This window comes from Mauremys reevesii, linkage group 5 (genome assembly GCF_016161935.1).
Source record: "Mauremys reevesii isolate NIE-2019 linkage group 5, ASM1616193v1, whole genome shotgun sequence".
Classification (NCBI taxonomy): Eukaryota; Metazoa; Chordata; order Testudines; family Geoemydidae; genus Mauremys; species Mauremys reevesii.
The window spans coordinates 129,366,168-129,391,290 of NC_052627.1; the positions used below are offsets into that span (position 1 = coordinate 129,366,168).

The window sequence follows — 25,123 nt, forward strand, 5'->3', positions numbered from 1 at the left end:
GTCAATGCATTTCAGCATCATTCTCATGAGCCCTATAGCCATAAAACAATTAGGCTAAACCTTACCTGACTTAATCCCATGATGGATCCAAAGTATCATACGTGGAAGAGAGTGTAACTTCCACATTTGTCACGCCAGATCAGCCTATATACCAGCACTCAGGGAAGGACAGCTCAGTGGTTTGAGCATTGGCCTGCTAAACCCAGGGTTGTGAGTTCAATCCTTGAGGGGGCCACTTAGGGATCTGAGGCAAAATCAGTACTTGGCCCTGCTAGTGAAGGCAGAGGGCTGGACTCAATGATTTTTCAGAGTGTCTTCCAGTTCTATGAGATTGATAGATGAAAAAATGGTTACTAAACTGTTGCATAACTGTTATTCTTCAAGATGTGTTGCACATGCCCATTCCACTTTGGTTATTGGTGCATCCAGCACACTGCCATTGGCAACTTTTCCCAAGCTGCCATGTAGTTGTAAAGGACAGAGTTGCTGCTAGCTCACCTCAGTTCTTTCTTGCCCCAACTCTGATGAAGAGAGATGAGAGGGTGGGTCATGGAATGGATGGACATGTGCAACACATGTCGAAGAACAACAGTTACAGAATAGGTTTGTAACCATTTAATCTTCTTGTGATTGCAATGTGCATTCCACGCTTGGTGCCTCACGAGCTGTAAGACAAGAGGCAGGATCAGACTCTATTTCAATCAACATTGGAGAACAATTCATTCCACTCTAGCATCATCTCTGGAGTCTTGAGCCACAGCACAGTGGGAGGCAAGCACATGGACAAACAACCAGGCTGCCACCCTACAAACATCCACAATTGGAACTTGTGTTGAAAGACCACCAAGGCAGACTGCAATCTTGTCGAATGAGCTCTGATTCTGTTGGGCAGAGCAACATTAGCCAGGTCACAACAGCACATCCATATGCAGGATGTGATCCAGGAAGAAATTCTCTGGGTAGAGAATAATTGACCTCTTACTCGGTCTGCCACTGCTATAAATAGCTGGAGGATTTACAAAAGTTACAGGTTCTGTCCAGGTAAAACGTCAAAGCTCTTCTGATATCCAAGGTATGCAAATATTCTTCCTTTCTGATTGTATGTTGTTTTGGGTAGAAAACAGACAAACAAACTGGCTGATGTTGAAAGAGGAAACCATCTTTGGGACAAACTTTGGAAGAGGACACAGGTAAACCTTGTCTCTAAAAAATCCCAACATTAATTTCTGCAGCATCCCTACTCTTCTGACCAAGGTAAAGGTCACCAAAAATGTCACTTTCGTTGACAGATGCAGTGAGGATGAAAAGGCTGCTTTCCTGATCTGCAATAAAATACTTGGCACACCAGTCTGATAGCTTTCAGTTCTCTGACACTGATGCATAAAACGAAGTCCTCTGTGTTTGTAGACAACCCAGGAAGACTTCTCATCCCAGAGCTGAAGATCTGTCACTAGCATGAAAGTTGATTGGGGACTGGCAAATGGAACACTTATACATAAATTGGCTGGATCTGTCCACCAATCTAGGGAATGAGTTTCAGTCTGGTGTATTGAACCACGTAGATGCAAGAGGTCATGTGACCCAGAAACCTCAAACAGTTTCATATTGTTGTGACCAAGTTAGCCTTCAAATCTATAACAATCGATCAAATTGCCTGGAACCTGGAGTGCGGAAGAAAAACCCTGGCTTCAGATGAGTCCAGTACTTCCCCTATAAACACTATCCTCTTACTGGGGAGAGGACAGATTTTTTTTTGTGTCAATTAACAGTCCCAGAGCACTGAATGTTAACTGGATCAAGGCAACACTCCTCTGCATTTGCCATTTGGACTGGGTTATCTAGGTAGGGGTAAGCCTGCACTCCCAATCTTTAGAGGAATGCGGCTACTACTGCCATGACTTTCATAAAAACTGTGGAAGTTGCTGATAGGCCCAAATGTAGTATAGTGAACTGGTAATGATTTTGACTTACGAGCTATTGGAGGTACTTTCTGTGGACTTGATTGATTGCTACATGAACATCTTTTAAACTGACACCAGTCCCTAGGATCCAGGAAAGAGATAATAGAATCTAGGGTGACTATGAGAAATTTTATTTTTTTAAATAACTTGTTGAGATGACACCCCTGCTCCCTTTGCTTTTCGGATTAAGAAATACTAGGAATAAAACCCCTTCCCTCTGAGACAACATGGAATCTCCTCTATGGCTCCAAAGCAAAGGAGCAACTGAACTTCCTGGATAAGGAGTTTTTCATGAGAGTGGTCCCTGAAGAGGGACAGGGAGGGAGGGAGGGAAGGCAGGAAAGGTAGAAGCAAACTGCAGAGTGTATCCCACTTACACAGTACTCAAGACCCACTGATCCAAAGTAATCTGGAACCAAGCACTGCAGATGAGGGACAGATAGCTTGAGAAAGTGAAGAGGTTTGGATCTGGAGAGATGGAGACTGTTATGTCGACCTCGACTGGCCCATCAAAACACCAGAGCTGGAGCTGAACAGCAGAAGGGGGAGGCCTATGGTTTCTGCCAAGGAGGAGTGGAATATTGGTGTGTCTGCTGTAGCAGGTGTATACAGACCTAAGGACTTCAGGGTGGCTCTTAAATTCATGAATCTTGCTGTCTGTCTGGTTCGAGAACAGACAGGGACCCTCGAATGGCAAGTCCTGGATAGTACTCTGGACTTCATAGGGACCAGAAGATGTCACGAGGATGATCTATAGCTGGCCACCACAGAGCCACGGGTTCTAGCGGCCTAGTGTGCTGCATCCAGCCCCTCCTGCAGTGAAGTTCTCCCTGCAGTCTGCCCTCATTTACCAGAGAAAAGCCTTGGCTGAGGTGACTTAGTTGGTGTTGGTCCTGCTTTGAGCAGGGGGTTGAACTGGATGATCTCCTGATGTCTCTTCCAACCCTAATCTTCTATGATTCTATGAAATGTACTCAAGCCCACGGGAGGGTACATAGTACTTTCTTTCTACTCTTTTAGAGGCGTAAGGCAAAGAGGATGGAATCTGCCATAAAGCTTTCATTGGCTCTAGTATCACCTCAACTTGCACTGCATACAGTGGCCCTGGATGGTGGAAGGGGTTGAATGGCTGAGGTAGAGGAGGCTGTATACCTTGGTTTTTGTTTCTTCTGGCATTTGCTTGGCAGCTCATGCTGTGTTGATGGTAGAACAGCTATGGGGGAGAGGGTCTTGGCTTATACATCTGTATGTGGTGTTTCCTCTTTGGGGCCAAGGTATAAATACCCAGGGAGTAGAGGGTTGTCCTGGAGTCTTTTTAATGAGACTTTTATGTGTGTATCCAAGTAAAACAATTAGCCTTCAGAACTGTATTACTGGTTACTATACACAAGCCAAAAACAACCCTTCTTGGTTTTCAGATTCTAGACTGAGCCTGCAACACTGGCGGTTTCAAAAATATATGCTTTTATCAGTAAAGAGAGAAAACTGGTTCTAGAAATCAAGAGACAGCAAACATGGAACCTCATTGTGAATTTGTGATAGTCATTTTTAGAGTAGTTTGTATTTTAATTCTTAAAAATGAAATAAAAATCCTCAAAAACAAAGCATACACAAATTAATAGGATATATGTGGAGGTTTAAAAATTACAAATACATTTTAAAAGTGAAATACAGCCAGAATGCAAGATTAGACCTCATTAATATAGATGACACCAATGACACGCAGAGTGGTGTTAGGAACACAGCACTTCTTGTGCTCTGGCTGTTGGGCCACAAGCTTTTGCAGAAGAAACAGAGAAACTTGAGGCCCTGAACTTGGGCCTTATCAAATAAAAGCCTCTTCCGTTCACTTAAAATACAAGTCTAACCATGTATCCTATTGTTTCATTTTTCAAAATACTGTAGTTGGAAGTTTTTTAAAGACATTTCTCTCTCTCTCTCTCTCTCTCACACACACACACTTTTAAAGGAGATGATACTAGGTGGAAATGCTGCTTTCAGGTGCACAGATCAGAATTTTGAGTAACTTCATTAGAGCTGCTCTGGATTTACACCAATGTAATAATGGAATTTAGCTGGCCACTTCTACCAACATTATGATTAAGTAAACTACCAAGATATAGCGATTTGTGCTCACTTAGTTGTTTATTCTGTAAACTAAGGTAATCAGCATGCTTTAGCTTATTTTAAATAAATATATTATTTTTCTAGGCGCTAGATAAACTACAGGGCACAATCTGATCTCATTTATACCACTGCAAATCTGGATTAATTCCACTGATGTCACTGGAGTTATTCTGGATTTACACTGCTGTAAATTAGATCAGAATTTGTCCCTACATTAGCAATTTTTCAATATAATTCTATTAGTCAAAACAATCATAATTTTTTACTTCCAGGATGTTAACCACATATGCTTTGTCCTCTTTGTACTATTAAACAAAGATTGCAGCTCTTATTTTACCTTATAGATTTATGAAAGTCTACATTATACAGCATAGACCACACACACATTTTAAGGGCTAGACTTACAAGGAAGACTTAGGCATAGCAACACTAAGTGTTGCAATGTCCACTTTTTAGACTCTCTGACACCTTGCAGAATTCACAACCCTAAGTCAGGCACCCAAGCTTCCCATACAATGCACAGGGAGAGTTAGGCACCTAAAAAAGAGAGTCACAGAAGCTAGTATGCTGAGTGGGGAGATGCCTAAGCTAGCCAGTAGGAAATGCTGAAGAGAGGAGAAATGCCTTAGGCCCCACCCCTTAAAGGGAGTTAAGCACCTAATTCCTGGCCTGAAGGAGGCACTTCCGTCCATTCAGGATCCACCGCCTAAGATAGGTTAGTCTTTTCTTGCCAAAAAACAAGGAGGAGGATGTAGCACAGCTAACACTCCCCCTCACCCACCTTGTACTCAATGCTTAGCACCCTTAAGACAGATGTGACAGATCCAGATTCAAATCCCCACTTTGCCTGATTCAGAGCACTGACCTGAACCCAGGTCTCCCATATCACAAGTGAGTGGCCTATATAGAGTCACGCTTACTCTCTGGCCCAATGATTATTTAAGCAGAACAGCATCAAAAGGAAATATCGAGAGAGGTCTGTCTCAAAATACCCTCCAATAGCCCATTGGTTATAGCACTCACCTGGGAGGCAGGAGACCTAAGTTCAATTAGCTACTCCAAATTAGGAAGAGTAGGGATTTGAACATGAATCTTTCATATCCTGACAAGTGCTGTAAATACTGGGCTAACAGATATAAAGGAGGCAGCAGCACCTCCTCTTTGCTCTCTTTTGTGTAGGTTAGGCATGATCAGAGCATGACTACTGGATTGGGCTCTGCAGGCTAGACAAGCAGGGAAATGTAGTTTGAGATGCCTCCCTCGGTTTAGAAATGAGTTAGGCACTGAACTGCTCAACAGTGTCAGGGCTTAGGTGGTTTTGCACATACCTAGTAGAAGAAATGTAGGTGCCTACAAGGTCTGGCAGCTGCTGAGCAATGGTTCTGTGAATGCCAGTGGCACCAACAGTGGCCATTAGGAGCCAAAATCCTCTTTGTGAATCTAGCCCTAAGTGTTAACATTGGCCCCAATCCTGTAATTCTCTATGTGGAGGTGGGCACCCGCATGGAGCCCTGCTGATTCATCTGGGCTCCATATGGGCATAGCTGTGAGCCCATAAACAAAGAATTGCAGAACTGGGGCCATTGTCAATAATGGACAACTCAACACACCACAAACTTGATAATTTAAAGCAGAACAAGAGGTTGTTTAGCAAACACTCAAGGGTGAAAAATATTTAATCACAGGAAACACTGCCTGTGTTGCACATTTATTTACATAATTTGTAAGATTACAAGATATGTGGACTCAGAAGTCCTAGACCAACATTAAAATAAAAAGAACATCTTATCCTAACTGAAACAGCAAATACCAAAATCTCTTTTCCAGAAGCAGCCAAGCATTAAAAAAAAACCATCATCAGATAAATATGTCTCCTCAAACTATTCAAGCAAGTTAGAACTGCAAATATTTTTTGTGCTTCTACTCAATAGGTTTTATTGCATTCATACTTGTTAATATGATTCCTTTGGAAAGGGCACAATTACTACTACTGTAGTTTAACAATATTTTCTTCTTGATTGAACTCACTGATCCACTGTTAATATCAAGCTCTTGGAATTGCTTCAACCATGACTTGTCACTTGCTACCAATTTCATATCTAGTTATAACAAACATTCTACAAGAAAAATACCTAACAATGTAACAGAAAAACCTTATCAGATGCTACTAACATCTTAATAACAAAAAGAGAATAAAATTAAAAGATGTATATTTATATATACCATATGTATGTGATTCTAACTGGAAAGTTACATATTAAAGACATTTTCCTTTTGGTCTTTTCTGTTTTGATACATTAAGCTCTCTAGTCAAAGTCATTTTCTCAGAGTGATAAGCAAGAATGGTAAAAGCTATCACATGATGGATTCAGCTTCACTCAGGCTCTGAATGAGAAAGTGTTGTCAACTGGTCCATTTTTTTTAGGAGAAGCACTGAAATTGAGAGGTTTAACAGCCTCCTTATATGCTGAAGGGACATTAATGTAAATTGATATGTATTTCCCTACACACAGATTCAATGCAATATAGAAAAGATGATTTTTTAAGTATTTTAAAAAATAAAGTCAATTATTTATTAACATCATAGACACATTAATAATTTCAGGTAATATTTTCAAAAGTGCTTGAGACTTAGAATCCTAAGTCCCCATTTTCAAAAGTGACTGAGGCATGTCAGAGTTTAAGTTTCATTAAAAGGGACAGTCTCTAAGTCACCTGAAAATTATATCATCCATTCATAAATTATCAGAGGGGTAGCCGTGTTAGTCTGGTTCTGTAGAAGCAGCAAAGAAACCTGTGGCACCTTATGGACTAACAGACGTTTTGCAGCATGAGCTTTCGTGGGTGAATACCCACTTCTTCAGATGCAAGCAGTGGAAATTTCCAGGGGCAGGTGTGTATATATAAGCAAGCAAGAAGCAAGCTAGAGATAACGAGGTTAGATCAATCAGGGAGGATGAGGCCCTGCTCCAGCAGCTGAGGTGTGAAAACCAAAGGAGGAGAAACTGGTTCTGTAATTGGCAAGCCATTCACAGTCTTTGTTTAGTCCTGAGCTGATGGTGTTAAATTTCCAGATGAACTAGAGCTCAGCAGTTTCTCTTTGAAGTCTGGTCCTAAAGTTTTTTTGCTGTAGGATGGCCACCTTAAAATCTGCTATTGTGTGGCCAGGGAGGTTGAAGTGTTCTCCTACAGGTTTTTGTATATTGCCATTCCTAATGTCTGATTTGTGTCCATTTATCCTTTTCCTTAGAGACTGTCCAGTTTGGCCGATGTACATAGCAGAGGGGCATTGCTGGCATATGATGGCATATATTACATTGGTGGACGTGCAGGTGAATGAACCGGTGATGGTGTGGCTGATCTGGTTAGGTCCTGTGATGGTGTTGCTGGTGTAGATATGTGGGCAGAGTTGGCATCAAGGTTTGTTGCATGGATTGGTTCCTGAGCTAGAGTTACTATGGTGCGGTGTGCAGTTGCTGGTGAGAATATGCTTCAGGTTGGCAGGTTGTCTGTGGGCGAGGACTGGCCTGCCACCCAAGGCCTGTGAAAGTGTGGGATCATTGTCCAGGATGGGTTGTAGATCCCTGATGATGCGTTGGAGGGGTTTGAGCTGGGGACTGTATGTGATGGCCAGTGGAGTCCTGTTGGTTTCTTTCTTGGGTTTGTCTTGCAGTAGGAGGCTTCTGGGTACACATCTGATCTGTTTCCTTATTTCCTCGTGTGGGTACTGTAGTCTTGAGAATGCTTGGTGGAGATTTTCTAGGTGTTGGTCTCTGTCTGCGGGGTTAGAGCAGATATGGTTGTACCTCAGTGCTTGGCTGTAGACAATGGATCTTGTGGTGTGCCCGGGATGGAAGCTGGAGGCATGAAGGTAGGCATAGCGGTCGGTAGGTTTTCGGTAACTACCATTATCTCTAGCTTGCTTCTTGCTTGCTTATATATACCCACCTGCCCCTGGAAATTTCCACTGCTTGCATCCGAAGAAGTGGGTATTCACCCACAAAAGCTCATTCATAAATTGTCCACCATCACCTTCTTCAAATGCATTCTAAGCCTTTTGCAGCATATAAACACAATTAAGAAATCCAAATATAAAGACAAAGAGAAGAGGGAAGGAGAGAATAAAGGTTATACCTAACTTAATCATTCCAACCCCGTTTACAATAGCAACTGACTCTCAAAAGCACCTACAATATCTATTAGTTAATACTTATAAAACACTTAGAATATGCAAAGCACTATATAACTGCCGACTATTATTTTTTCCTACCTCTCAAACAAAAACCAGGTGATGTAATCTTACTGAATATTTTATGGGATTCAACCTTACTCAAAGTGATCAGTTCTCAATAAATCTTGAAAAATTGGTCCAGTCTCTGTAACAATGCTGAAATTGGAGGAGGAGGAGGGGGCTACATGAGGGGGTGTTTGGATATTTCCTTCTTTCAATGATCCAACCAGTGGACCAAATTCAGTGATGAATCCTGGTCATATGCCACCTGAGGCACATTGCGCGTACACTAAGAACACCAGTGCAGGGGAAAATGTGACTGGTAACTATACAGCTGGTTGAAAATTTTCAAACAGAAATCAACAGATTTCTTTGAAATGTTACAAAAAGCTTTGAAACATTTCATGTTGATAATATAACAGAAAAGTCTAAACGCAGCACTTCTTCAAGGTTGTTCAATAGTTCTAAAATAATTTTGGGGGCAATTTCCATTTTTAAAGAAATCTGAAAATTTCAACTTTTCATTCCAATTTGGGACAAAAAGAAATTTTAAATGATGGTCTTTCCTGTGGAATGGAAATTCTAAGTTTCAACCAGCTGTACGGATAAAAGTTATCAGCTGCAGTTCAGTTTCCTAGAGTAGTTGGATTTTAATGGTTTAACCCAGTCCTCAACCTATCTATTCATTCCAGAGTTTACCAGAATGCCTCACATACAATTAAATGGGAGAGTTATTGGAGAAAAATCTGTGGGACATCTTGTTTCAGAAGAGACCTGTGTTTTATTATTAACTCACCGACTGACTCACATTATGAACTTGAGTAAATCACTTAACTGATTTGTGTTGTAGTTTCCTGTTCTGCAAGATTGATACAAGACCTGCTCATATTTGTGAAGCACTTTGAGCCCCCATGACAAGAGATTCAATACAAGCAGAAAGTACTGTTTTGATTTTTAAAAGAATTCTTGATGGCACAGACACAAAAATGTTTAACAAAAATAGTTCTGGTTATGGAATTTATTAGGAAACAGTGAAGTATCCCACTTGAATAATCATTGTTAGCTGTCCCTCACCATTCATCTTTTTTTAAAACTTGTGCTATGGCTTAATTAATATTTCATGTTTGAGTAAGTATCACACACATTTTCTACAACGTGGCAACAAACATTGCTACATTCTCTAGTAAGGAGGCAAAATACTTCAAATATTGTGAAAACCAAATAAAATTGCACTATTTTTTAAAAAATAAGGAATTATAATACAGTTGTTGTCACCACAGATGTTCTGGAACAATTAAGTTAGCTGTCAATTCCATCCTGTTAATGAGCCAAGCCTTCCCTTCTCTTCTTAGTAGAATCACGTCTTAATCACATTTTCTGCAATGGTGTGGAAAACAGTTCTATCCCATCTACACTAGCAGTTAAATCATGTTCAACAGCGTTCAAGGGTACCCTTTGCTAACAACTCTTATCAGCAAGAGGCAATTTTCTGGTGTAGATAAAGGCAGTAGAGTCCCATAGCCAGGGTTTTTGGTGCTTTGCTTTAGAAAGCAAACACCACAAAGGAATTGGTGATTTGGGTAACCTTCAGTTTCAATAAAGCCCTAGTGTAGTGAAAGTACCCTAGTGAAGTTCTATCAAAGGTTTGTGTCTGAGCAATTGCCAAATAATTAAGGCACACACATAGATAAGTACTGAAAAAAAAGTTTATTTTGGCTAATGACTATAGACAGTGGTAATTGCTGACATTTATTGTATGTCTTTATTTATACCTTATAACTGAAGAACACAGACCTTAAATGACTTTAGTCATCAAGCTGAACACTTAACTAGTCTATATAAACGTGTTTATCACTGTTACCCTTATTCTTCCTCACCCAATCATTTATTTTGTCACCTCCTCTTGTATCTTCTTTTACATCAGATTGCGAGCTCTTTGGGAGAAGAACTGTCTTCCTCTATGTCTGTACAGAGCCAGTACAATAGAGCCTCAAACCTGATTAGGTTCCACACTGCTACTATAATACAAATAATTTTATATTAGTTTAATATTGGCATTCTTTGTTAACATTACTTACTGTATTTATTGTTTCTATCCTTTGTTTTGGGTTATGAATCCTAGCATAAATAGAGCTCCTCTGTTTTGTTATGCTTTTTGAGGGCTGTTTGTAAACAAAGGGTACAGAAAAGGAATAAATAGCTTACACTTCTTTGGCCAACTCTTGAGAGTCCACTCTGCCCTGAAAACTAACGAACTGAGTGGCTGGGGCAGTGTAGAGAGAAAATTTCCCCAAACCCACAGATACAGATAGTGTACAGTACCTATAGAAGGCTGTCATGACAAACACTATTTGGCACAGAAGATAATTAAGTAACTCTAGTAATTAAGTGGCTCTGTGGCATTTCAGCAGTACCCACACATTTTCAATGTTAACATGACATAAGGAACCTGCAAAACATACATAAATTAAGGTTGTAATTCCACCTCTGAGTTCCAGTGATATTGACAAGGTAGTAGAGCTGCACTCTTGTGGCTTATGTCGTCACCAGAACCCATTAATGGAATTACAGTCTTATTATGTACAGTTGGGGGTACATTATTCCTCAAACAGTCCCTAAATACTGTTACATGATTGACTGCAACATTTCTTCTACCAAACTCAACGTTTGTGCATCTTTAAGAGGAATTCCGTTAATCTCTATGATTTTTTATGCTCCTAGTTGGGGGATGGGATGGAGGGAGAGACGAGAGCTACAAAACTATAACATTAACCATGAAATTTGAAATGAAAAATCAAATACATTTTAATAGTTAGCTACAGAGCCAATAAAGTCTGTCGATCTCATCAGGAATATCACTAGATTTAAGTCTATTCCTTACTTATTCACCCTCTGCTCCAAAATACACAACTATATTTGCAGTAATCTTGACAAGTTAACATAACCTTAACGTTCCCAAGGAATATATGCCAAAATATGGTACAGTTTGAAAGGTTTTACATTCCTTTGACTGATAGAGTTTTGCATTGCTAGCTATAGTATCTTTTTATCTCCAAAATAACAGGAATGCTGGAACATATTCATCCTGACAAAGTATAAATAAACTTCTTATAGCTCAATAAATGGATGTTTGAAAAAGAACAGGAAAAAATAAAAATAAAATTGTCTGGAATACAGTACCTATCTCATAAATTCTTTACATGCCATTGTATTGAAGCTGAAGACAGAAAAGGCAGCATTCACATAAAGCGTTTCTTAAAAATGCCCGCCCAACACCTTAAAAAGAAACAAGAATTTTACACCCCCAATGTGTCATGAGATAATATAACCCACCCACCCATGAGAAGCAGGTGCATGCTACATATTCCCCTTGTAAGTTTCTTTTAAACACCCTCTCTGTTTTGCATAACAACATTTTAAAAACATGTTCACTGTGCACACAACAAAACACAGCCCTTCAAAGAAGCAAACAAAGCAACAAAAATCACACCTCTATGTACCAAGTACCCGTTTATACACCCCCTGTTTTGCGGAATCGGCTCCTAATCCAAAACCACGCTATGTCCCGTAGCATGAAACACTTTGTCTGTCACTTCCCACCCCTGATTATTCAAAGCTCATTCATCTGAATGTTTTTGATGTCCCCAGAACATTGTGGATAAAAACAAGGTTCCACTGTACATATTAAAAACTTTAGTTCTTTGCCCCTCGTCAAATGCTTTGTCAGGACTAAGGACCTTTCAGGCTGGATTCCAAATCAAATATTAAGCGGGTGGTTTGAAATGTATTACAAATTGGAAGAGGCCTAAATGGAAAGGGTGTAAAAAGCTGCTTTCTCCACGCTAGCCTCCCCCTTCCCCTTTCCTGGTGGCTTCTTACTGAGACAATCAGAGCAGCAGAGAAAGGCTGTAAATTAGAGACACAGGGTGGATGGCTAAAAAGCCCTCTGATGCCTGAAGAAAGGGAAATTTAAAAAAATAAATAGAGAGAGAGAGAGAGAAAATGAAAAGAACAGGGAGCTAGAATCACCTCCAAGGGATGGCAGGGGAGAAAAGAAAGGACCCAAGCCACCTCTGACCCTTTTCCTTCCCTTCCTAAATAGATCCTCCGCTTCCCACCATACACACCGCACAACATGACCATGAATTCAAGTCCATCCTTGAAAGAGAGGTGGGGGATTATCTCTGCCTGTGCCTGTCTGATTCTCTCTCTCCCTCTGGGCGAGCACTACGACGGCATCAAAAATAGAGCGAGAATTGTGCTTCTTTCTGGTGGGTGCCAAATGCGGCCGCGGGGAGAAGGCGCCCGGGTGGGAGGGGAAGGGGAGAAGAAAGGGAAGGAGGGAGGAAGGGCGAGGGGAAGGGGGATGAAGGGAAGGAGCCCGGGGATGGAGGGATGGGGGAAGGAAAGGGAGGATGCTTTGCCCTGGCCTCACCTCAGCTCGGTGGGTGGGTGGGGACGGGCGAGCCCCTCGCCTCCTGCTCCTCCCCAGCAGCCGCGATGGTCACTGACGGGCCGGGGGTGCGGTGCGGCTCCCCTCACCCAGCGCCGGCTCCCCGCCTCCTGCTGCCCGAGCCGCGCTCGCTGGGCTCTGAGGGAGCCGCCGCCGCCGCCGCTAGAATCTGAGCAGCCGCCACTAGGGGAGGAGGGAGCGCGCCTGCGCCGCCGCCCGGGCTGGGAGACGGGAGGAGGCAGCGGGGCCGCCGGCGGCTCCAGTGCCCGGGGAGGGGGAGTCCGGTCCCGGCTCGGCTACCTGAGAGCGGCGCGGGGCTCGGGCCGCCTCAGTGCGCAGGTGCGGTGAGTATGGAAACCGCGTTACCAAGGAGCGGGCGCGGAGGGGACGCGGGGCCGAGGGGGCAGCCTGGGGCGGGCAGTAGCTGGGCAAGGGGGCAGGGCCGGCTGCTGGGCACGGGCGGCGCGGCACAGCGCAGGGCCGGTGGCACCGGCTCCTGGTCTCGGGGGTCACGTTGCGGAGCAGGAGCTGGGCACGGGGGAAGGACCGGCTGCGAGGCACGGGGGTCACAGCGCAGGGCAGAGCCCGCTCCTGGGCACAGGGGTGGGGCAGGGCAGGGCAGGGCCAGCTGCTGGGAATGGGATGCAAGGCACAGTGCGGGACAGGGCTAGCTACTGGGCCTGGGGGGCGCAGTGCAGAGCCGAGCCAGCAGCTGGACACGGAGGGAGCCCAGCGCAGGGCGAGCAGCTGGGCATGTGGTGGGGGAGGCCTGCAGCTGGGTACGGGGGGCACAGTGCGTGGAAGCAGCTAGGCACGGGGAGGAGCAGTGTGAGGCAGGGTTGGCGGCTGGGCATTGGGGAGCCCTGTGGTGCAGGGCCAGGTAGAGGGCAAAAGGGCACTGTGCAGGGCAGAGCAGTGTGGGGCAGAGACAGCAGGAGCTGGACATGGCGGGTGGGGGGCAGTGTAGGCCATGGAGGAAGCCTAGTGCGGGGCAGGGCCAGCCACTGGGGGAGAAGGGGCATGGGGGGCACAGTGTCAGGTGTGGCCAGAAGCAGGGCATGGGGGCACAGAGAGGGGCAGGGGCAGCAGCTGGACACGGTGGGGAGGGAGGCACAGTGCAGGGAGTGGCCAGAAGCAGGGCATGGGGGCACAGGATGGGGCCGGGGCAGTACCTGGACATGTGGGGGGGGCACAGTGCACAGCATGGCCAGAAGCAGGGCATGGGGGCACAGGGAGGGGCAGGGGCAGCAGCTGGACACGGTGGGGGGGCACAGTGCACAGCATGGCCAGAAGCAGGGCATGGGGGCACAGGGTGGGGCAGGGGCAGTAGCTGTGTACAAGAGGCACAGTGCCAGGCAGGGCAGTAGTTAGGCACAGTGCTGGACAAGGACAATATGGGGTACAGAGCTTGGACAGCAAGGGAGATGGGGTTCATGGTTCAGGGCAATGTGGTGGGCACAGGACTAAGGCATTAACAGCCGGCCACAGGATGGGGCTCAAGCACAGGGTCTGGATAGCAGTGGGCAGGGTTACCATGGGAATGGAAAAGGTAGCAGCAAGCACAGAGCAAGAAAGACAGGAGTGCTGATGGGGCAGAGTATAGCCCTGGACGATACGGGGTGCAGGACTCCATGGTCAAGGGTGGATCATGCCAGTCTGACACAGAGAGAGCCACAGATTGCATGAGGCAATCACCTTAGCACATGGATAGGCTGTCTCATTTATTCAGATTTTGGTCTTATACACACACCTAGGGTGCCCAGATGGTATGGGGCATAGCAAATGGTAGCAGGCATAGGAGAGCTGTGATATGAAGAGCAGTCATCTTCCTGGGGTTTAATTGAGTGTATGTAAATTAAGCCCACCTTTCAAGATCCCATAAGTTTTAAGTATAGTAATAGGAGAGGCCAGGAGACCAACACCCAAAAATAAGGCAACTTGTTACTAATGTGTTGTTGATGATTTAATTTGCTGAAATGACATCCCACTTTGCAGGGCCCAAGAGCCAGGCTCCAGTCTGAGTCTAGAAGTCTGCACAGCAATGAAACAGCCCTGCAGCCCTAGCCTGATTCGGCCTAGTGCGGACCAGCTCCAGGTTTTTCTTTGCTGTGTAGACATACTCTCTGTGCCTTCTAGCCTTGGAGCAGTTTGTCTGTCTTGTTATGTGACTTGTGCAACTCCAGAATTCAAGTCTTACATATCACTGCTAAATCCCCACAAGCCCCATTCACACCTTTCTGCCCTGGTCTTATTCCATGACACTTCTTCACATCCTCAGTTTCAGCAGTGATGCCAGACTCATCACACTATTTGGTCCTTACAGATGGAACACCTTTCCTGAGCTGGTTCACAAGACTATATTTCTCTTTAAATGACACCCCCTTGTGGCCTGGGGTGACCCTGCAGGCACCTTCCTCAGTTTCCCCAGAATAATGTGGTCACAGTCAGTCTTTAAAATAATATTCCCCTTCTCCTGGGGTCTAATTCAGTATCATTCATCTCCTACAAAGACTCCTTTCTGCCTACCCCTCAGGTTTAAAAGTCCTTCGCCTTGGGACTGTGGCTTTAAAGTTCTGGCCTTCTTGAGCTGTGAGTCACCCTTGAAGGCTAGGGTCTCACAGTCCTTCCTTCCTGGGGCTGTGTGCAGCAGCTCAGATCCGTCAGATCTAGGCATGGACTAAGTTAGTCACATGACCAAAATCATTTTCCCACCTGGGGAGGCAAATTAGGCTTGTGGCAGTTGGATTGGGGCCTATCTGCCCTTAAAGGCCAGCTACCCTGTGTAACTCTCCATATCTACATCTCTCCTGGAGACCCATCCCCAGCATGATGCCAACATGAAACTAGCTAATTATATCAAAACACGAGAGAGTCTACCTTGGTTTTTAATGCATGCAGAATGACATGCTGAGTTCAAGTTTAATACTTATGAGTGTAGTCCCTTCATCCTCATTCGCTTTGTTATTCTCCTCATTCCATCTCCTTCTGTCTCATTCCACAAATTCCATCCAGCTATTGTCATTCACTCTCTCTCTCTCAATCCATCTTCCATTCTTATTCACTCCATCTCAGACATTCACTCACTCTTTTCACACTCTCTCCCAATCTAGTTCCCAATTCTCTCTTCTTCTCCCCTTCTTTCCTATCTCACACTCTCTGTCCACCTCTCTCTCTTTTCTCCATTATTCCTCCTCCTCACCCAAATCAATAACTGCTATCTCTGTCTCCTCCTTTCAGCCATATACTACTGTTATCTCCCCCATCCAAAAATCATGCAGTGCCTTCAACCCCCAAATCAATGGCTTCTGCTCCTCAGGCCAAGATGGGCCCTGCTGCTGCTGCTGCTCACTTGGGCAGCAGGAGGCCCTCAGCTTGGGAGGTAGGTAAGGATAACTAGATTTTCATCTCCGCCTTCCTTTTTTCAGGTTTAGGAAGTGGGAGGGTCTGCAGAGGTTTTCACTCCCCCTCAGCCATAGGGGATGGTCACAAGGATCTTCAGTCTCTTCTCACTATTCAGGGCTCAGGGAAAGGGGGTTGTTTCCAGTCTTCTCTTCCTCCCATTCCCAGGCCTGAGGAGATAGTCCTGAGGTCTTCAGTTTCCTTACTCCCAAGTCTGGGAAGGGAAACTAAGTAGGAATCTTAATTCTGACTTCCCCCTAGCCAAGAGCAGCAGAAGTGACCATGGAAGAGGCAGCAGGAGGGAGAACCCAGAGCCAGGAGTCAGTACCAGGAGGAAATGGGAGATCTTGGAGGCAGATGCCATCCTAGGTAAGAAGTTCTACACACACCATGCCCATGAGCTGTGCAGCTTATGGGGAATCTTGGTCTACATCTGTTAAGGCTGATTTCCCACTCTGGCACTTTGAGTGCAGAATATGGGCACCTGTAAGGATTCTAAAAATTAATACTGGCTACTCCATGCTTGTCTTAAACTCCCAAGGTTACAGCTTTTCTCTGAGCTTGGATGGGTAGATGCTGCCACCACCCAAGTGCAAAAACCCCTTTGAGAACCCAGGAAGGTGCACTTGGGAATTCCTTCCTATGGGTACCTTCAAGCCCTTCCACACCCACTCCAGGGAAGAGCTGAGAAAGAAAACAAAGGAAATCAGCTGTTGCCACCAGCTAATTAAACAACATGTGCACAAACCTCTTAGGACCCAAAATTCAATCCTGTTCTTAAAAAAAGGTAAATTTTATTAAAAACAAAAAGAAAGAAAATATATTGAAAACTTAGGCTATTGCTAGATTTAAAAACCCACTTACAAAAATTCAGCATCAAGAATGACCTTCTTGAAATCCAGCTTAAAGGTTACAAGCAAAACAAAAACATTTGGGGTTAGCACAGAGAAGTCCACAAACTTCTGCTGGCGCTGGTGGATGCTTGACCCCGCCCCGCCCCGATTCCAACCCCTTCCCCTAAGTACCCACCCAATTCCGCCCCCTCTCTGCCCCTATTCCAACCCCTTCCCCAAATCCCCGCCCCGCATCCCCGCTCCTCCCCCCTCCCTTCCAGAGCTTGTTACAGCACGAAACAGCAGTTTCACAGCAGCAAGCACTGGGAGGAGAAGCTGGGACGCAGTGCACTCAGGGGAGGAGGCGGAGGTGAGATGAGTTGGGGCAGGGAAGGTGGGGCGGGGAGATTAATTTTTCCCCGGGGGTGCTCCAGCCCCGGACAAATACATAGCTGGAATCAGTCTGGCTCTCCTGTCTGTCAGTATTGTTAAATAGATATCAGCATTATAATAATGTGTTTAGTCTTTATTGAATGCTTGTGAGTTGCTGCATGCATTAATCTCACTTATAACATCAGTATCCCTTACTGTAAGGTGTGGTTTGAGTGGTTGCGTTGTGAGCCTCTGTGCCTGTGTGAATCATCAGACAGGAGAGATATACATTAATTAGTGTGAAGGGATGATAATCAACAGAAGGCATTACGTCCTTCCAAACAGGTAAGCCCCATCAACACCATACAGTCTATTGTGGGATGTTGTAGTTCTGCTCTCCTCCCCTCCAACCCCAAAGATGAATCGTGCAAGTGGATTCCTCCCATCTGCTGAGTTTGCAGTTCAGAGCACATGGCAGGAGTGGGATAAAAACCTCAAACAAAAGGAACTAAAGAGTTCTTTGCTGCTTGCATTCTGGGTGGCAAGAGAGATCCAGCTGTTTAGACTGGGTTAGCGGTAAAGAATATATAGAACTTGTTGGTTATAGAAACTTCTATTACCTTTTGAAACTTAATATTGTAACTCATTTGTGCATCTATGTTTCCATGCTTTAACCTTGTAAATAACTCTCTTGTTTTCTTTTCCTATTTAATAAACCTTCATACAGATTATTATATGATTGGCTATAAATGTTGTCTTTTGTGTGAAAGCTAAGGTGCAATTGACCTGGGATAAGTTACTGGTCCTTTGGGACTGGGAATAACCTGATATTTGCCATGATTCTTGGTCTAAGGGACCATCTTTCACAAAGGTACACTCACTGGGGTGGCAGCATAGAGAATATCCACGGGGACTGCATGTGGTGCCATGTTAAGGCTGTTACAGTGCCTGAGGAGTTTACTCTTGATAATTGGTTGGTGACATCTAAGTTTAGAGCTCGCAACCAATTAGGGGTTTGTGCCCTACTTCCTAACAGTCTGCCCTGAGGGTGGCACTCACGTTCTTGAGTCACTGTAGGCAGCATTACAACAGCTTTGTTGATGTTCTCAGTCATGAATGGATGCTTTGGGCTGTCAGGTTGGCCTGTTGCTCTGAACGCAAGCTCACCACCCTGTTCTTCACTGGAGTTTCTCAGGCCAGCAGAGCTGGATGGGCATCTCATATCACTCTGCTGATGCCATGCAGTGCAGCTGATTTCAGAATCAGGTGAAAAGCCAAGAGAAAAAAAGAGACCAGGAGAAAAATGGGGGGTAGAAAGGAGCACATGAGGGAAGGGAAAACTGAACAAGTTCTCACAGGTATCAAGTTTGGGTCCTTGCTGATGCAGTGATGATGATCACGGTGGGGGGGGGGGGGACTAGGTAGAGTTCAGACTACGTGAATAGCGTAGCTGCTGAATACCGTATTCGAACTCTACTCACAACCAGATGCCGCCTGTCTGCCGCGGTCGGCTCGGGTCCGGCGCTCCGCTCCGCGCCTTTGCAGTTGTGTGGTGGTGGTGAGTCGACGGCCGCGGCTCAACTTCAAAACTATCAGATTCCAGATTATAGTTTAGTTCTCCAAGAAGTCGAACTCACGGCGTCGACCCAGCTGGTAAGTGTAGACTAGCCCTAAGTGTCCCCACTGGAGTACCAAGTTCTGGTGTCACAGCAACAATCCTTCCACTGTAGCCATGGTGGTGGTGATAAAAATTCCTTTCTTCCCCACCCATGTCTCTTTCTAAGTACCCCAAAAAGGCAATGAGTGAAATAATCTTTCCTCTCATTATTTGTCCACCAACTAGGCCTAATTTCTGACACACCAATTTGGGCTCTGCTCTGCTCCATTTGTTTACCAGTCATAATCTTAACACAGTCCTGAAGTGGTATCAGTAGACCTTTTCTGTTTAAATTAATTCAGTCTCTGTCTCCTCAGACCTTTTCTTAAACAGTTCTAAAAAACAGATTATTGTGACAATTCATGCAACTTTGGCCCCTTTTCACCAGTTAGGCTAACAATTAACAATGGCCTGCCAGGCCTCAGTTATTACACACCGCTTTTTCAATGCATGGCATCAAGATTTCTAGGAACTAAGCCAAGGAGGATGGTTATCTGGGCACTGCATCACTGCTAAACTGTGTGCCTGAATGCAGTGAAGAAGTCTGAAGACCTGGAAGAGCAGTAGGGACTTTTCCTTGGGTCAGTAAATCACCAGAGGCTGTTTCAAAAATACTATTTGCAATGCAGAAATTTATTTCTCTCCTTTAGGATATTACCTGGTTTGAAACCACTATTATTCCTCCCTCTTCTTTTATCTCTGTTAACTGTTTCATAGAAATCGAAACAATGTTACCACTGGCTACCAAAAACTGAGATAATTTGCTAAGTATTTATTTTGTAACCTAGCAATGATAGCATTTCTGTTCCTCCAGAGAAAAAACTTGAGTGCAAGTCTTTCAGCCACAAGAAACCAACCGACTGTTACTAACTGTCATTTCCAACTGCCATGGAACTGTTCAGTACCAAATTCTGTTCCTTGCATTAAAGAAGCATCATCCCACTTTTCATGCTATTTGATTACCACAGGTGAGGAAAAAATCATTGTATTGTACCTAGATGAAATGCACTTTTTTTTTTTTTACACAATACATAATTAACCTGTGGAACTCAGTGGCACAAGATAATCACTGAGTCCAACAGTTTATCAGGATTAAACATTATAAGGAAAATGAGAACAGTTACATTAAGTTAAAAAAGAATAGACACTCACATGTTTCAGGGCATAAGCCATCTACTGTGGGAATTAGGAGGAAACATCCCCTGGGGGCAAGTTAATGCATTACACAGATTCTTGCACTTCTCATTGTAAGTGACAGAGTTTTGACTAAATAGATAACTGGTTTGACCAGGTATAGCAATTCATATGTTCTGAAACGTGGTTCCATCAGGACCATAACAGTATTTTAAACATAGCGCCAAATTTAAACAATTTGGGAACATGTTTAAAACAAACTTAAATCCTGTCTTGGCAACAAGATGAAACTGTTTCAGCCATTTAGGGGAATTCCTGTGTTGTATTCTGGTCCCTCAGCAAGGTAAATCTGTAGCGCAGAATTTTAAATTATTTAAAAATTAGTATTTCGTTCATTTTAAATATGAGATTTCTTTTTTTAATTTGATGTTGGCAGATCAATTACTGTGTGCAGTTCTCCTCTTCTAGCAAGTTACTAAATATAAATATTGACCATCCTGCTGCCTCATGCACTGCCCAATCTGTTGCACTGTATGCTTCATTCAAGGGCCATTTGGAAATAATAGTATGGGATGACGTAATTAAAGATTGCAGCATAAGGGGCAAAATTAAGGTTGCCTGTATAGTGTTAACTTTGGTGTTTCCTGACTTTTGAGTGCTTAACTGTACAACTTTAATGTTCTTTGTATATATTTTGAAATAAATTTCCTTCTCTTCCCATTCCCCCCCTCCAAAAATCTATTAAAAAAAGAAGTTCCATAAGGTGGTGGAACAGAGGAATAGGGACAGTCTAAAGCATATGTTTAAGTATTTTGCTGAATCAGGCTCTGAGTGTTTTCTTTTGTGTATTGAGGACCTAATTTTAAAACCCTCATTCACTCTGGGTAGTACTTACCTACAATAATAGTCCTGCTGAAATGAATGGTACTGCTAGCATGAGTAAGTGTGGGAGAAAAAATGCAGGGCTTCTCTGTACCTTCAAAGATGATGTGGTGCATGGCAGCATGGTGTTTTATGAGGGTTTGTAGGCCATTTCCAAAGTAGGTTGGGTGGATGTGAGGAAATCTCTGGTCTATAAGTGGCAGCTAGACAGGACTATAAGCGGTTGGATATGGTTGCAAAGAGTCCTGTGGCACCTTATAGACTAACAGACATATTGGAGCATGAGCTTCCGTGGGTGAATACCTACTTAGTTGGATATGGCTGTTTTTTTTAAAAAAATATGCAGTATAATAATGTAACTTTATTTAAGAGATTATATGAGCAGTGAGGATATTATAATATTGTCCATCTATCGAGAGTGTCTTTCAGACTTGGTTGGCTAATGTATGCACAGAAATCCATATGTGGACTCTGAAATACCCATTTTATGCATCTGTGTGCTAATTTGAGTGCTTAAAATAGGTATTTAAGTGCCTACATATGGATGTAGGAGTGTAATTTTTGGCATCTGTGATTGAAAATTGAGCAGCACAGCAAGTAACAGTAATGCTTTCAAACCTTGCAGGTCATTTAAAATGAGTATTGTAGGAAGAATCCTTTGCATGCTGGGATCTATCACTGGCCATGCTCTCAATCACCTTTTCTCCCTACGTTCTCTCACGCTAAAGAACCTGTCAGTCAGAGCAGGGAGGAACTTACACTGACTTGTGTTTGTATAGTAGCTAGAAGGCAAACAGCAGCTGTGGCTTGTTTTGAAAAACCACAGGGGTCACTTCTGCCCTTTCTTTTATATTGCAAAGATGATGGGACAACTACCCTTTTTCCCTTTGGAAAACTGAATTTAGAAATTTAGAAGCTGCAGCACTCTTCATCATAATATATCCCCTGGTAATATAACCAGTGATATAGTAATATTTCTCACTGGAGACTGATTTAGGGGCTTTTCTTTTAATGATTGCTTTACAAACCACAGGAATAGTTTTGCCTTTTTATTTTCCTTTTACTTTGGACTTCTGTTAATGTTAGCCTTTTCCTTTATTTGTGTGTGGGGGTGGGTGGGGAGTGCTGTCTTTTGTTTAATTGTGAAAGATGCCAACCATCTATATAGTTTTCTATTGTTGAAGTGGGGGAAAGGGAGTTAGGGAATTTGGAATATGTAGAGAGAATATGCCGTACTCATTTAAACATTAAATTCAGATATCATTAAAAATAGCTGTCATTGTTCAGATAACTAAATCAAGCATCTCTGGAGGATGGCAGGAGTTAAGGACCAGGAATGGGACTCAGAAAATGTGGCTTCTATTCCCAACTCTTCCACAAACTTTACATATGACCTTTAATAACTGACTTAGCTTCTTTTAAACAGCTTCTTTTTCCCCATCACAAAAACTGTGATAATTACACATACTTCACAGGATTGTCTTCCTTCAAATCCCTCCTTTGCCATAGTGCCTACAGAAAACTTAACAGATAGCCAGCTGATTTGTGGATACCACCAGCATTGTCTACTAAGGCTTCCTACTTCTCTGTTGTCTTTTGCCTTGTAATTTGATTGTAAGGTCTTTGGAGCATGGACCATCTTTTTGCTGTGTGCGCGTACAGTGCCTAACAGAATGGGGCCCACGTCCAAGACTGAGTCTCCTACATGCTACCACAATACAAATAATTGTTCTGTGTGTCCCATGACTGACTTGGTCATCGGGGCACCATTCCAACAGGCAGTGCTTTTATCCTGGTGGTTTCTGTCTCTGTTCCAGGATCCCTGTGAGATAGGAAAGCAATATCATCTCCATTTTAGACTTGGGGAACTGAGCCACAGAAAGGCTAAGTGATTTTGCCCAAGGTCCCACAGGTAGTTCATGTTGGCATAGGGAATTTAACCTGGGTCTCCCACATTCCAGGCCAGTGCTTCAACCACTTGGCCATCCTTTCTCCCCATAAGTAATTGTTCAGAAGCTTCATTTGCTAGAATAATTAACAAAACAGTCAATGGACTTGTTTCACCTCTGTGAGCTTGTATGTACCTACTACCTCACATTCCTTTATTTGTGGCCTCCCATTTACTTGTGCTTTTCCAACATTCATCTGGAATCATCTTCTAGACACTGAGTCACATCACTTCTCTTCAAATTTCACTTTAAAAATGTTGAGCTAAATCTCAATAGTCCTACTCAATCTTATTCAGTCCTTATTTAGGCAAACCCCCTTTGACTGCAGGATTTGTCCCTTTATGTTTACTTTAACGCACGCTGAACCCTAAATTCTACCCTTTATGACATCTTACTGATTTTACATTTCATATTTTCCTTTACAGTATGTCCCTTTTACGTTTGGACAATACATCATGAGTTATAGGAACCAGTTTATGCCAGACACCCCAACTACATTCTGGATGCTAGAATTTTAACCAGTTTCTGATGGACAGCTCTTTTGGGGGAATCTTAGCAATCTATCTGATGTAGGAGTTTTTCCTAGATTATATATTTCTTTGAACTTTAAATAAAATCATGAAGAAGTTTTCTGTTGGTTAATCTTCCACTTTATACATGGGGATCACAGTCAGTGCATATTTGCTTGTGTACAATACCTGACTTGTCCAGCTGCATCCTGTTTTATTGTTTACTCTTGTCAGTAGTCTCACATCATAGCAGTTCTATTCCCCAGTGGTCTGAGGGTAAATAAGTTCACATGGCAGATGAGGAATGTTCACTAACATCACAGTGGGTAATGGCAACCACAGTCAGCAGAGCTGTTGGCCTGTAAGCAAGGAAATAATTACGGTAGTCTTCCTTTCATTAGCTCTGCTACTGTGTTACTGAACTCTGTTCTGTAGTACATTAGACTAATTAACATTAAATATCATTATACAGTGGATTGGCTTGATGTAAGGGTAGCTAGACAGTTCTTAATCCTCTCTCTCGTACATCACAAGAATAACAAAACAAAAAAACCTCTGACCTCAATACACTGTAGCTTGAAAAAAAATGCCAAAGTCAAGATTCTGGACAGGGACACAATGGCCCATACAGAAACGGTGTCTTACATCATGAGGTTAATTTTCCAGATAGGAAACTTAACAATATTTCGCTTTCTCCCCACTATCAACAGATTCCCTGCATGCCAGTGACTCTGAGGATGATGCATCTTTATCTAACACCTCTCATGATGCACTAGCCCTTGGACCAGCCAAATGTTGAAAACAGTCCACAAGGGCTTCCAAGGATGTTAGTAGGAAGCAGAATAGAGAAGATGCTTCTGGAATCCATTTCAGGCCTTGATGAATTATGAAGATGACAGAACGTTGGTTTTCCTGGGGAGGCAGGAGGCTATAAAACAAAAGGAGGAGAAAGGTCAAGAAAGAGATTAATGTAAGGAGATAGAAGCAGTGCAGCACAAGGAGATGGAGGCCCAGGATAGGAGATGGAGTAACAATATGAGACATAAACTAATGTGATGCAAAATATAATGATGATATTACTATAATTTGCTGGGGGTGATCTCAGATGAACTCTAACTCCAATTCTTATCACTACCACAACATATTTAATGGCAGTGATTTTCACATCCTCTCTTTTCTTCCAAATATCTAAAGCACCTTACAAAAGAGGTGTCAGTATCATTATCCCCATTTTACAGATGGAGAAGCTGAGGCATAATGAGATGAAGTGATTTGCCCAGTGCCACCCAAAAATATAACTCAGGTCCCTTGAGCCCCAAGTTCAGTGTTCTATTTATTAGGCCACATTGACTCTCTTGTATAATATAAAACATTTTTTTAAAAGGTCACAACTGAAAAATTATTTAGTTGAAATAAAATATTTCAATTGACTCAAAATATTTTTTCTTAATTTTTCTTTGTAGAAAATGTAAAAATTTTCGGGTTTTGTTCAGATTCAAAACAAAGCCAATTTTTCAAATTTTTTTGTGAAACAGCATCTGTCTTCTGCACACCTCTAATGTGTTTGTTTTCTCATAACAAAAATTACTCTTCTACTATAGCTATAGAAAATCTTT

The 25,123-nt window shown here is 43.2% G+C and overlaps 1 protein-coding gene and 1 long non-coding RNA gene across 6 annotated transcripts in view; one reads left to right on the forward strand and one right to left on the reverse strand.

Annotated features, from left to right (window-relative positions):
• Positions 1–19,884, reverse strand: part of CTNNA2 (catenin alpha 2) — a 750,149-nt gene extending 730,265 nt beyond the window's left edge. Inside the window, exons 1-3 of one of the 5 annotated variants that reach the window (XM_039539874.1) lie at positions 19,692–19,884; positions 18,436–18,626; positions 10,197–10,337 (exon numbers count right to left, since the gene is read on the reverse strand). The gene's annotated coding sequence lies outside the window, so the exon portion shown is untranslated. Of the gene's footprint in view, positions 1–10,196; positions 11,403–11,499; positions 11,594–12,754; positions 12,984–18,435; positions 18,627–19,691 lie in introns of those variants that run through there. The other 4 variants (XM_039539878.1, XM_039539876.1, XM_039539877.1 and 1 more) reach the window with 4 other exon arrangements.
• LOC120405932 lies at positions 12,977–24,895 on the forward strand. The gene is made up of 4 exons (XR_005599003.1): positions 12,977–13,116; positions 16,433–16,540; positions 19,848–20,001; positions 24,218–24,895. It is a non-coding gene; the product is annotated as an uncharacterized LOC120405932 (long non-coding RNA).
• The last annotated feature ends 228 nt before the right edge of the window (positions 24,896–25,123 follow it).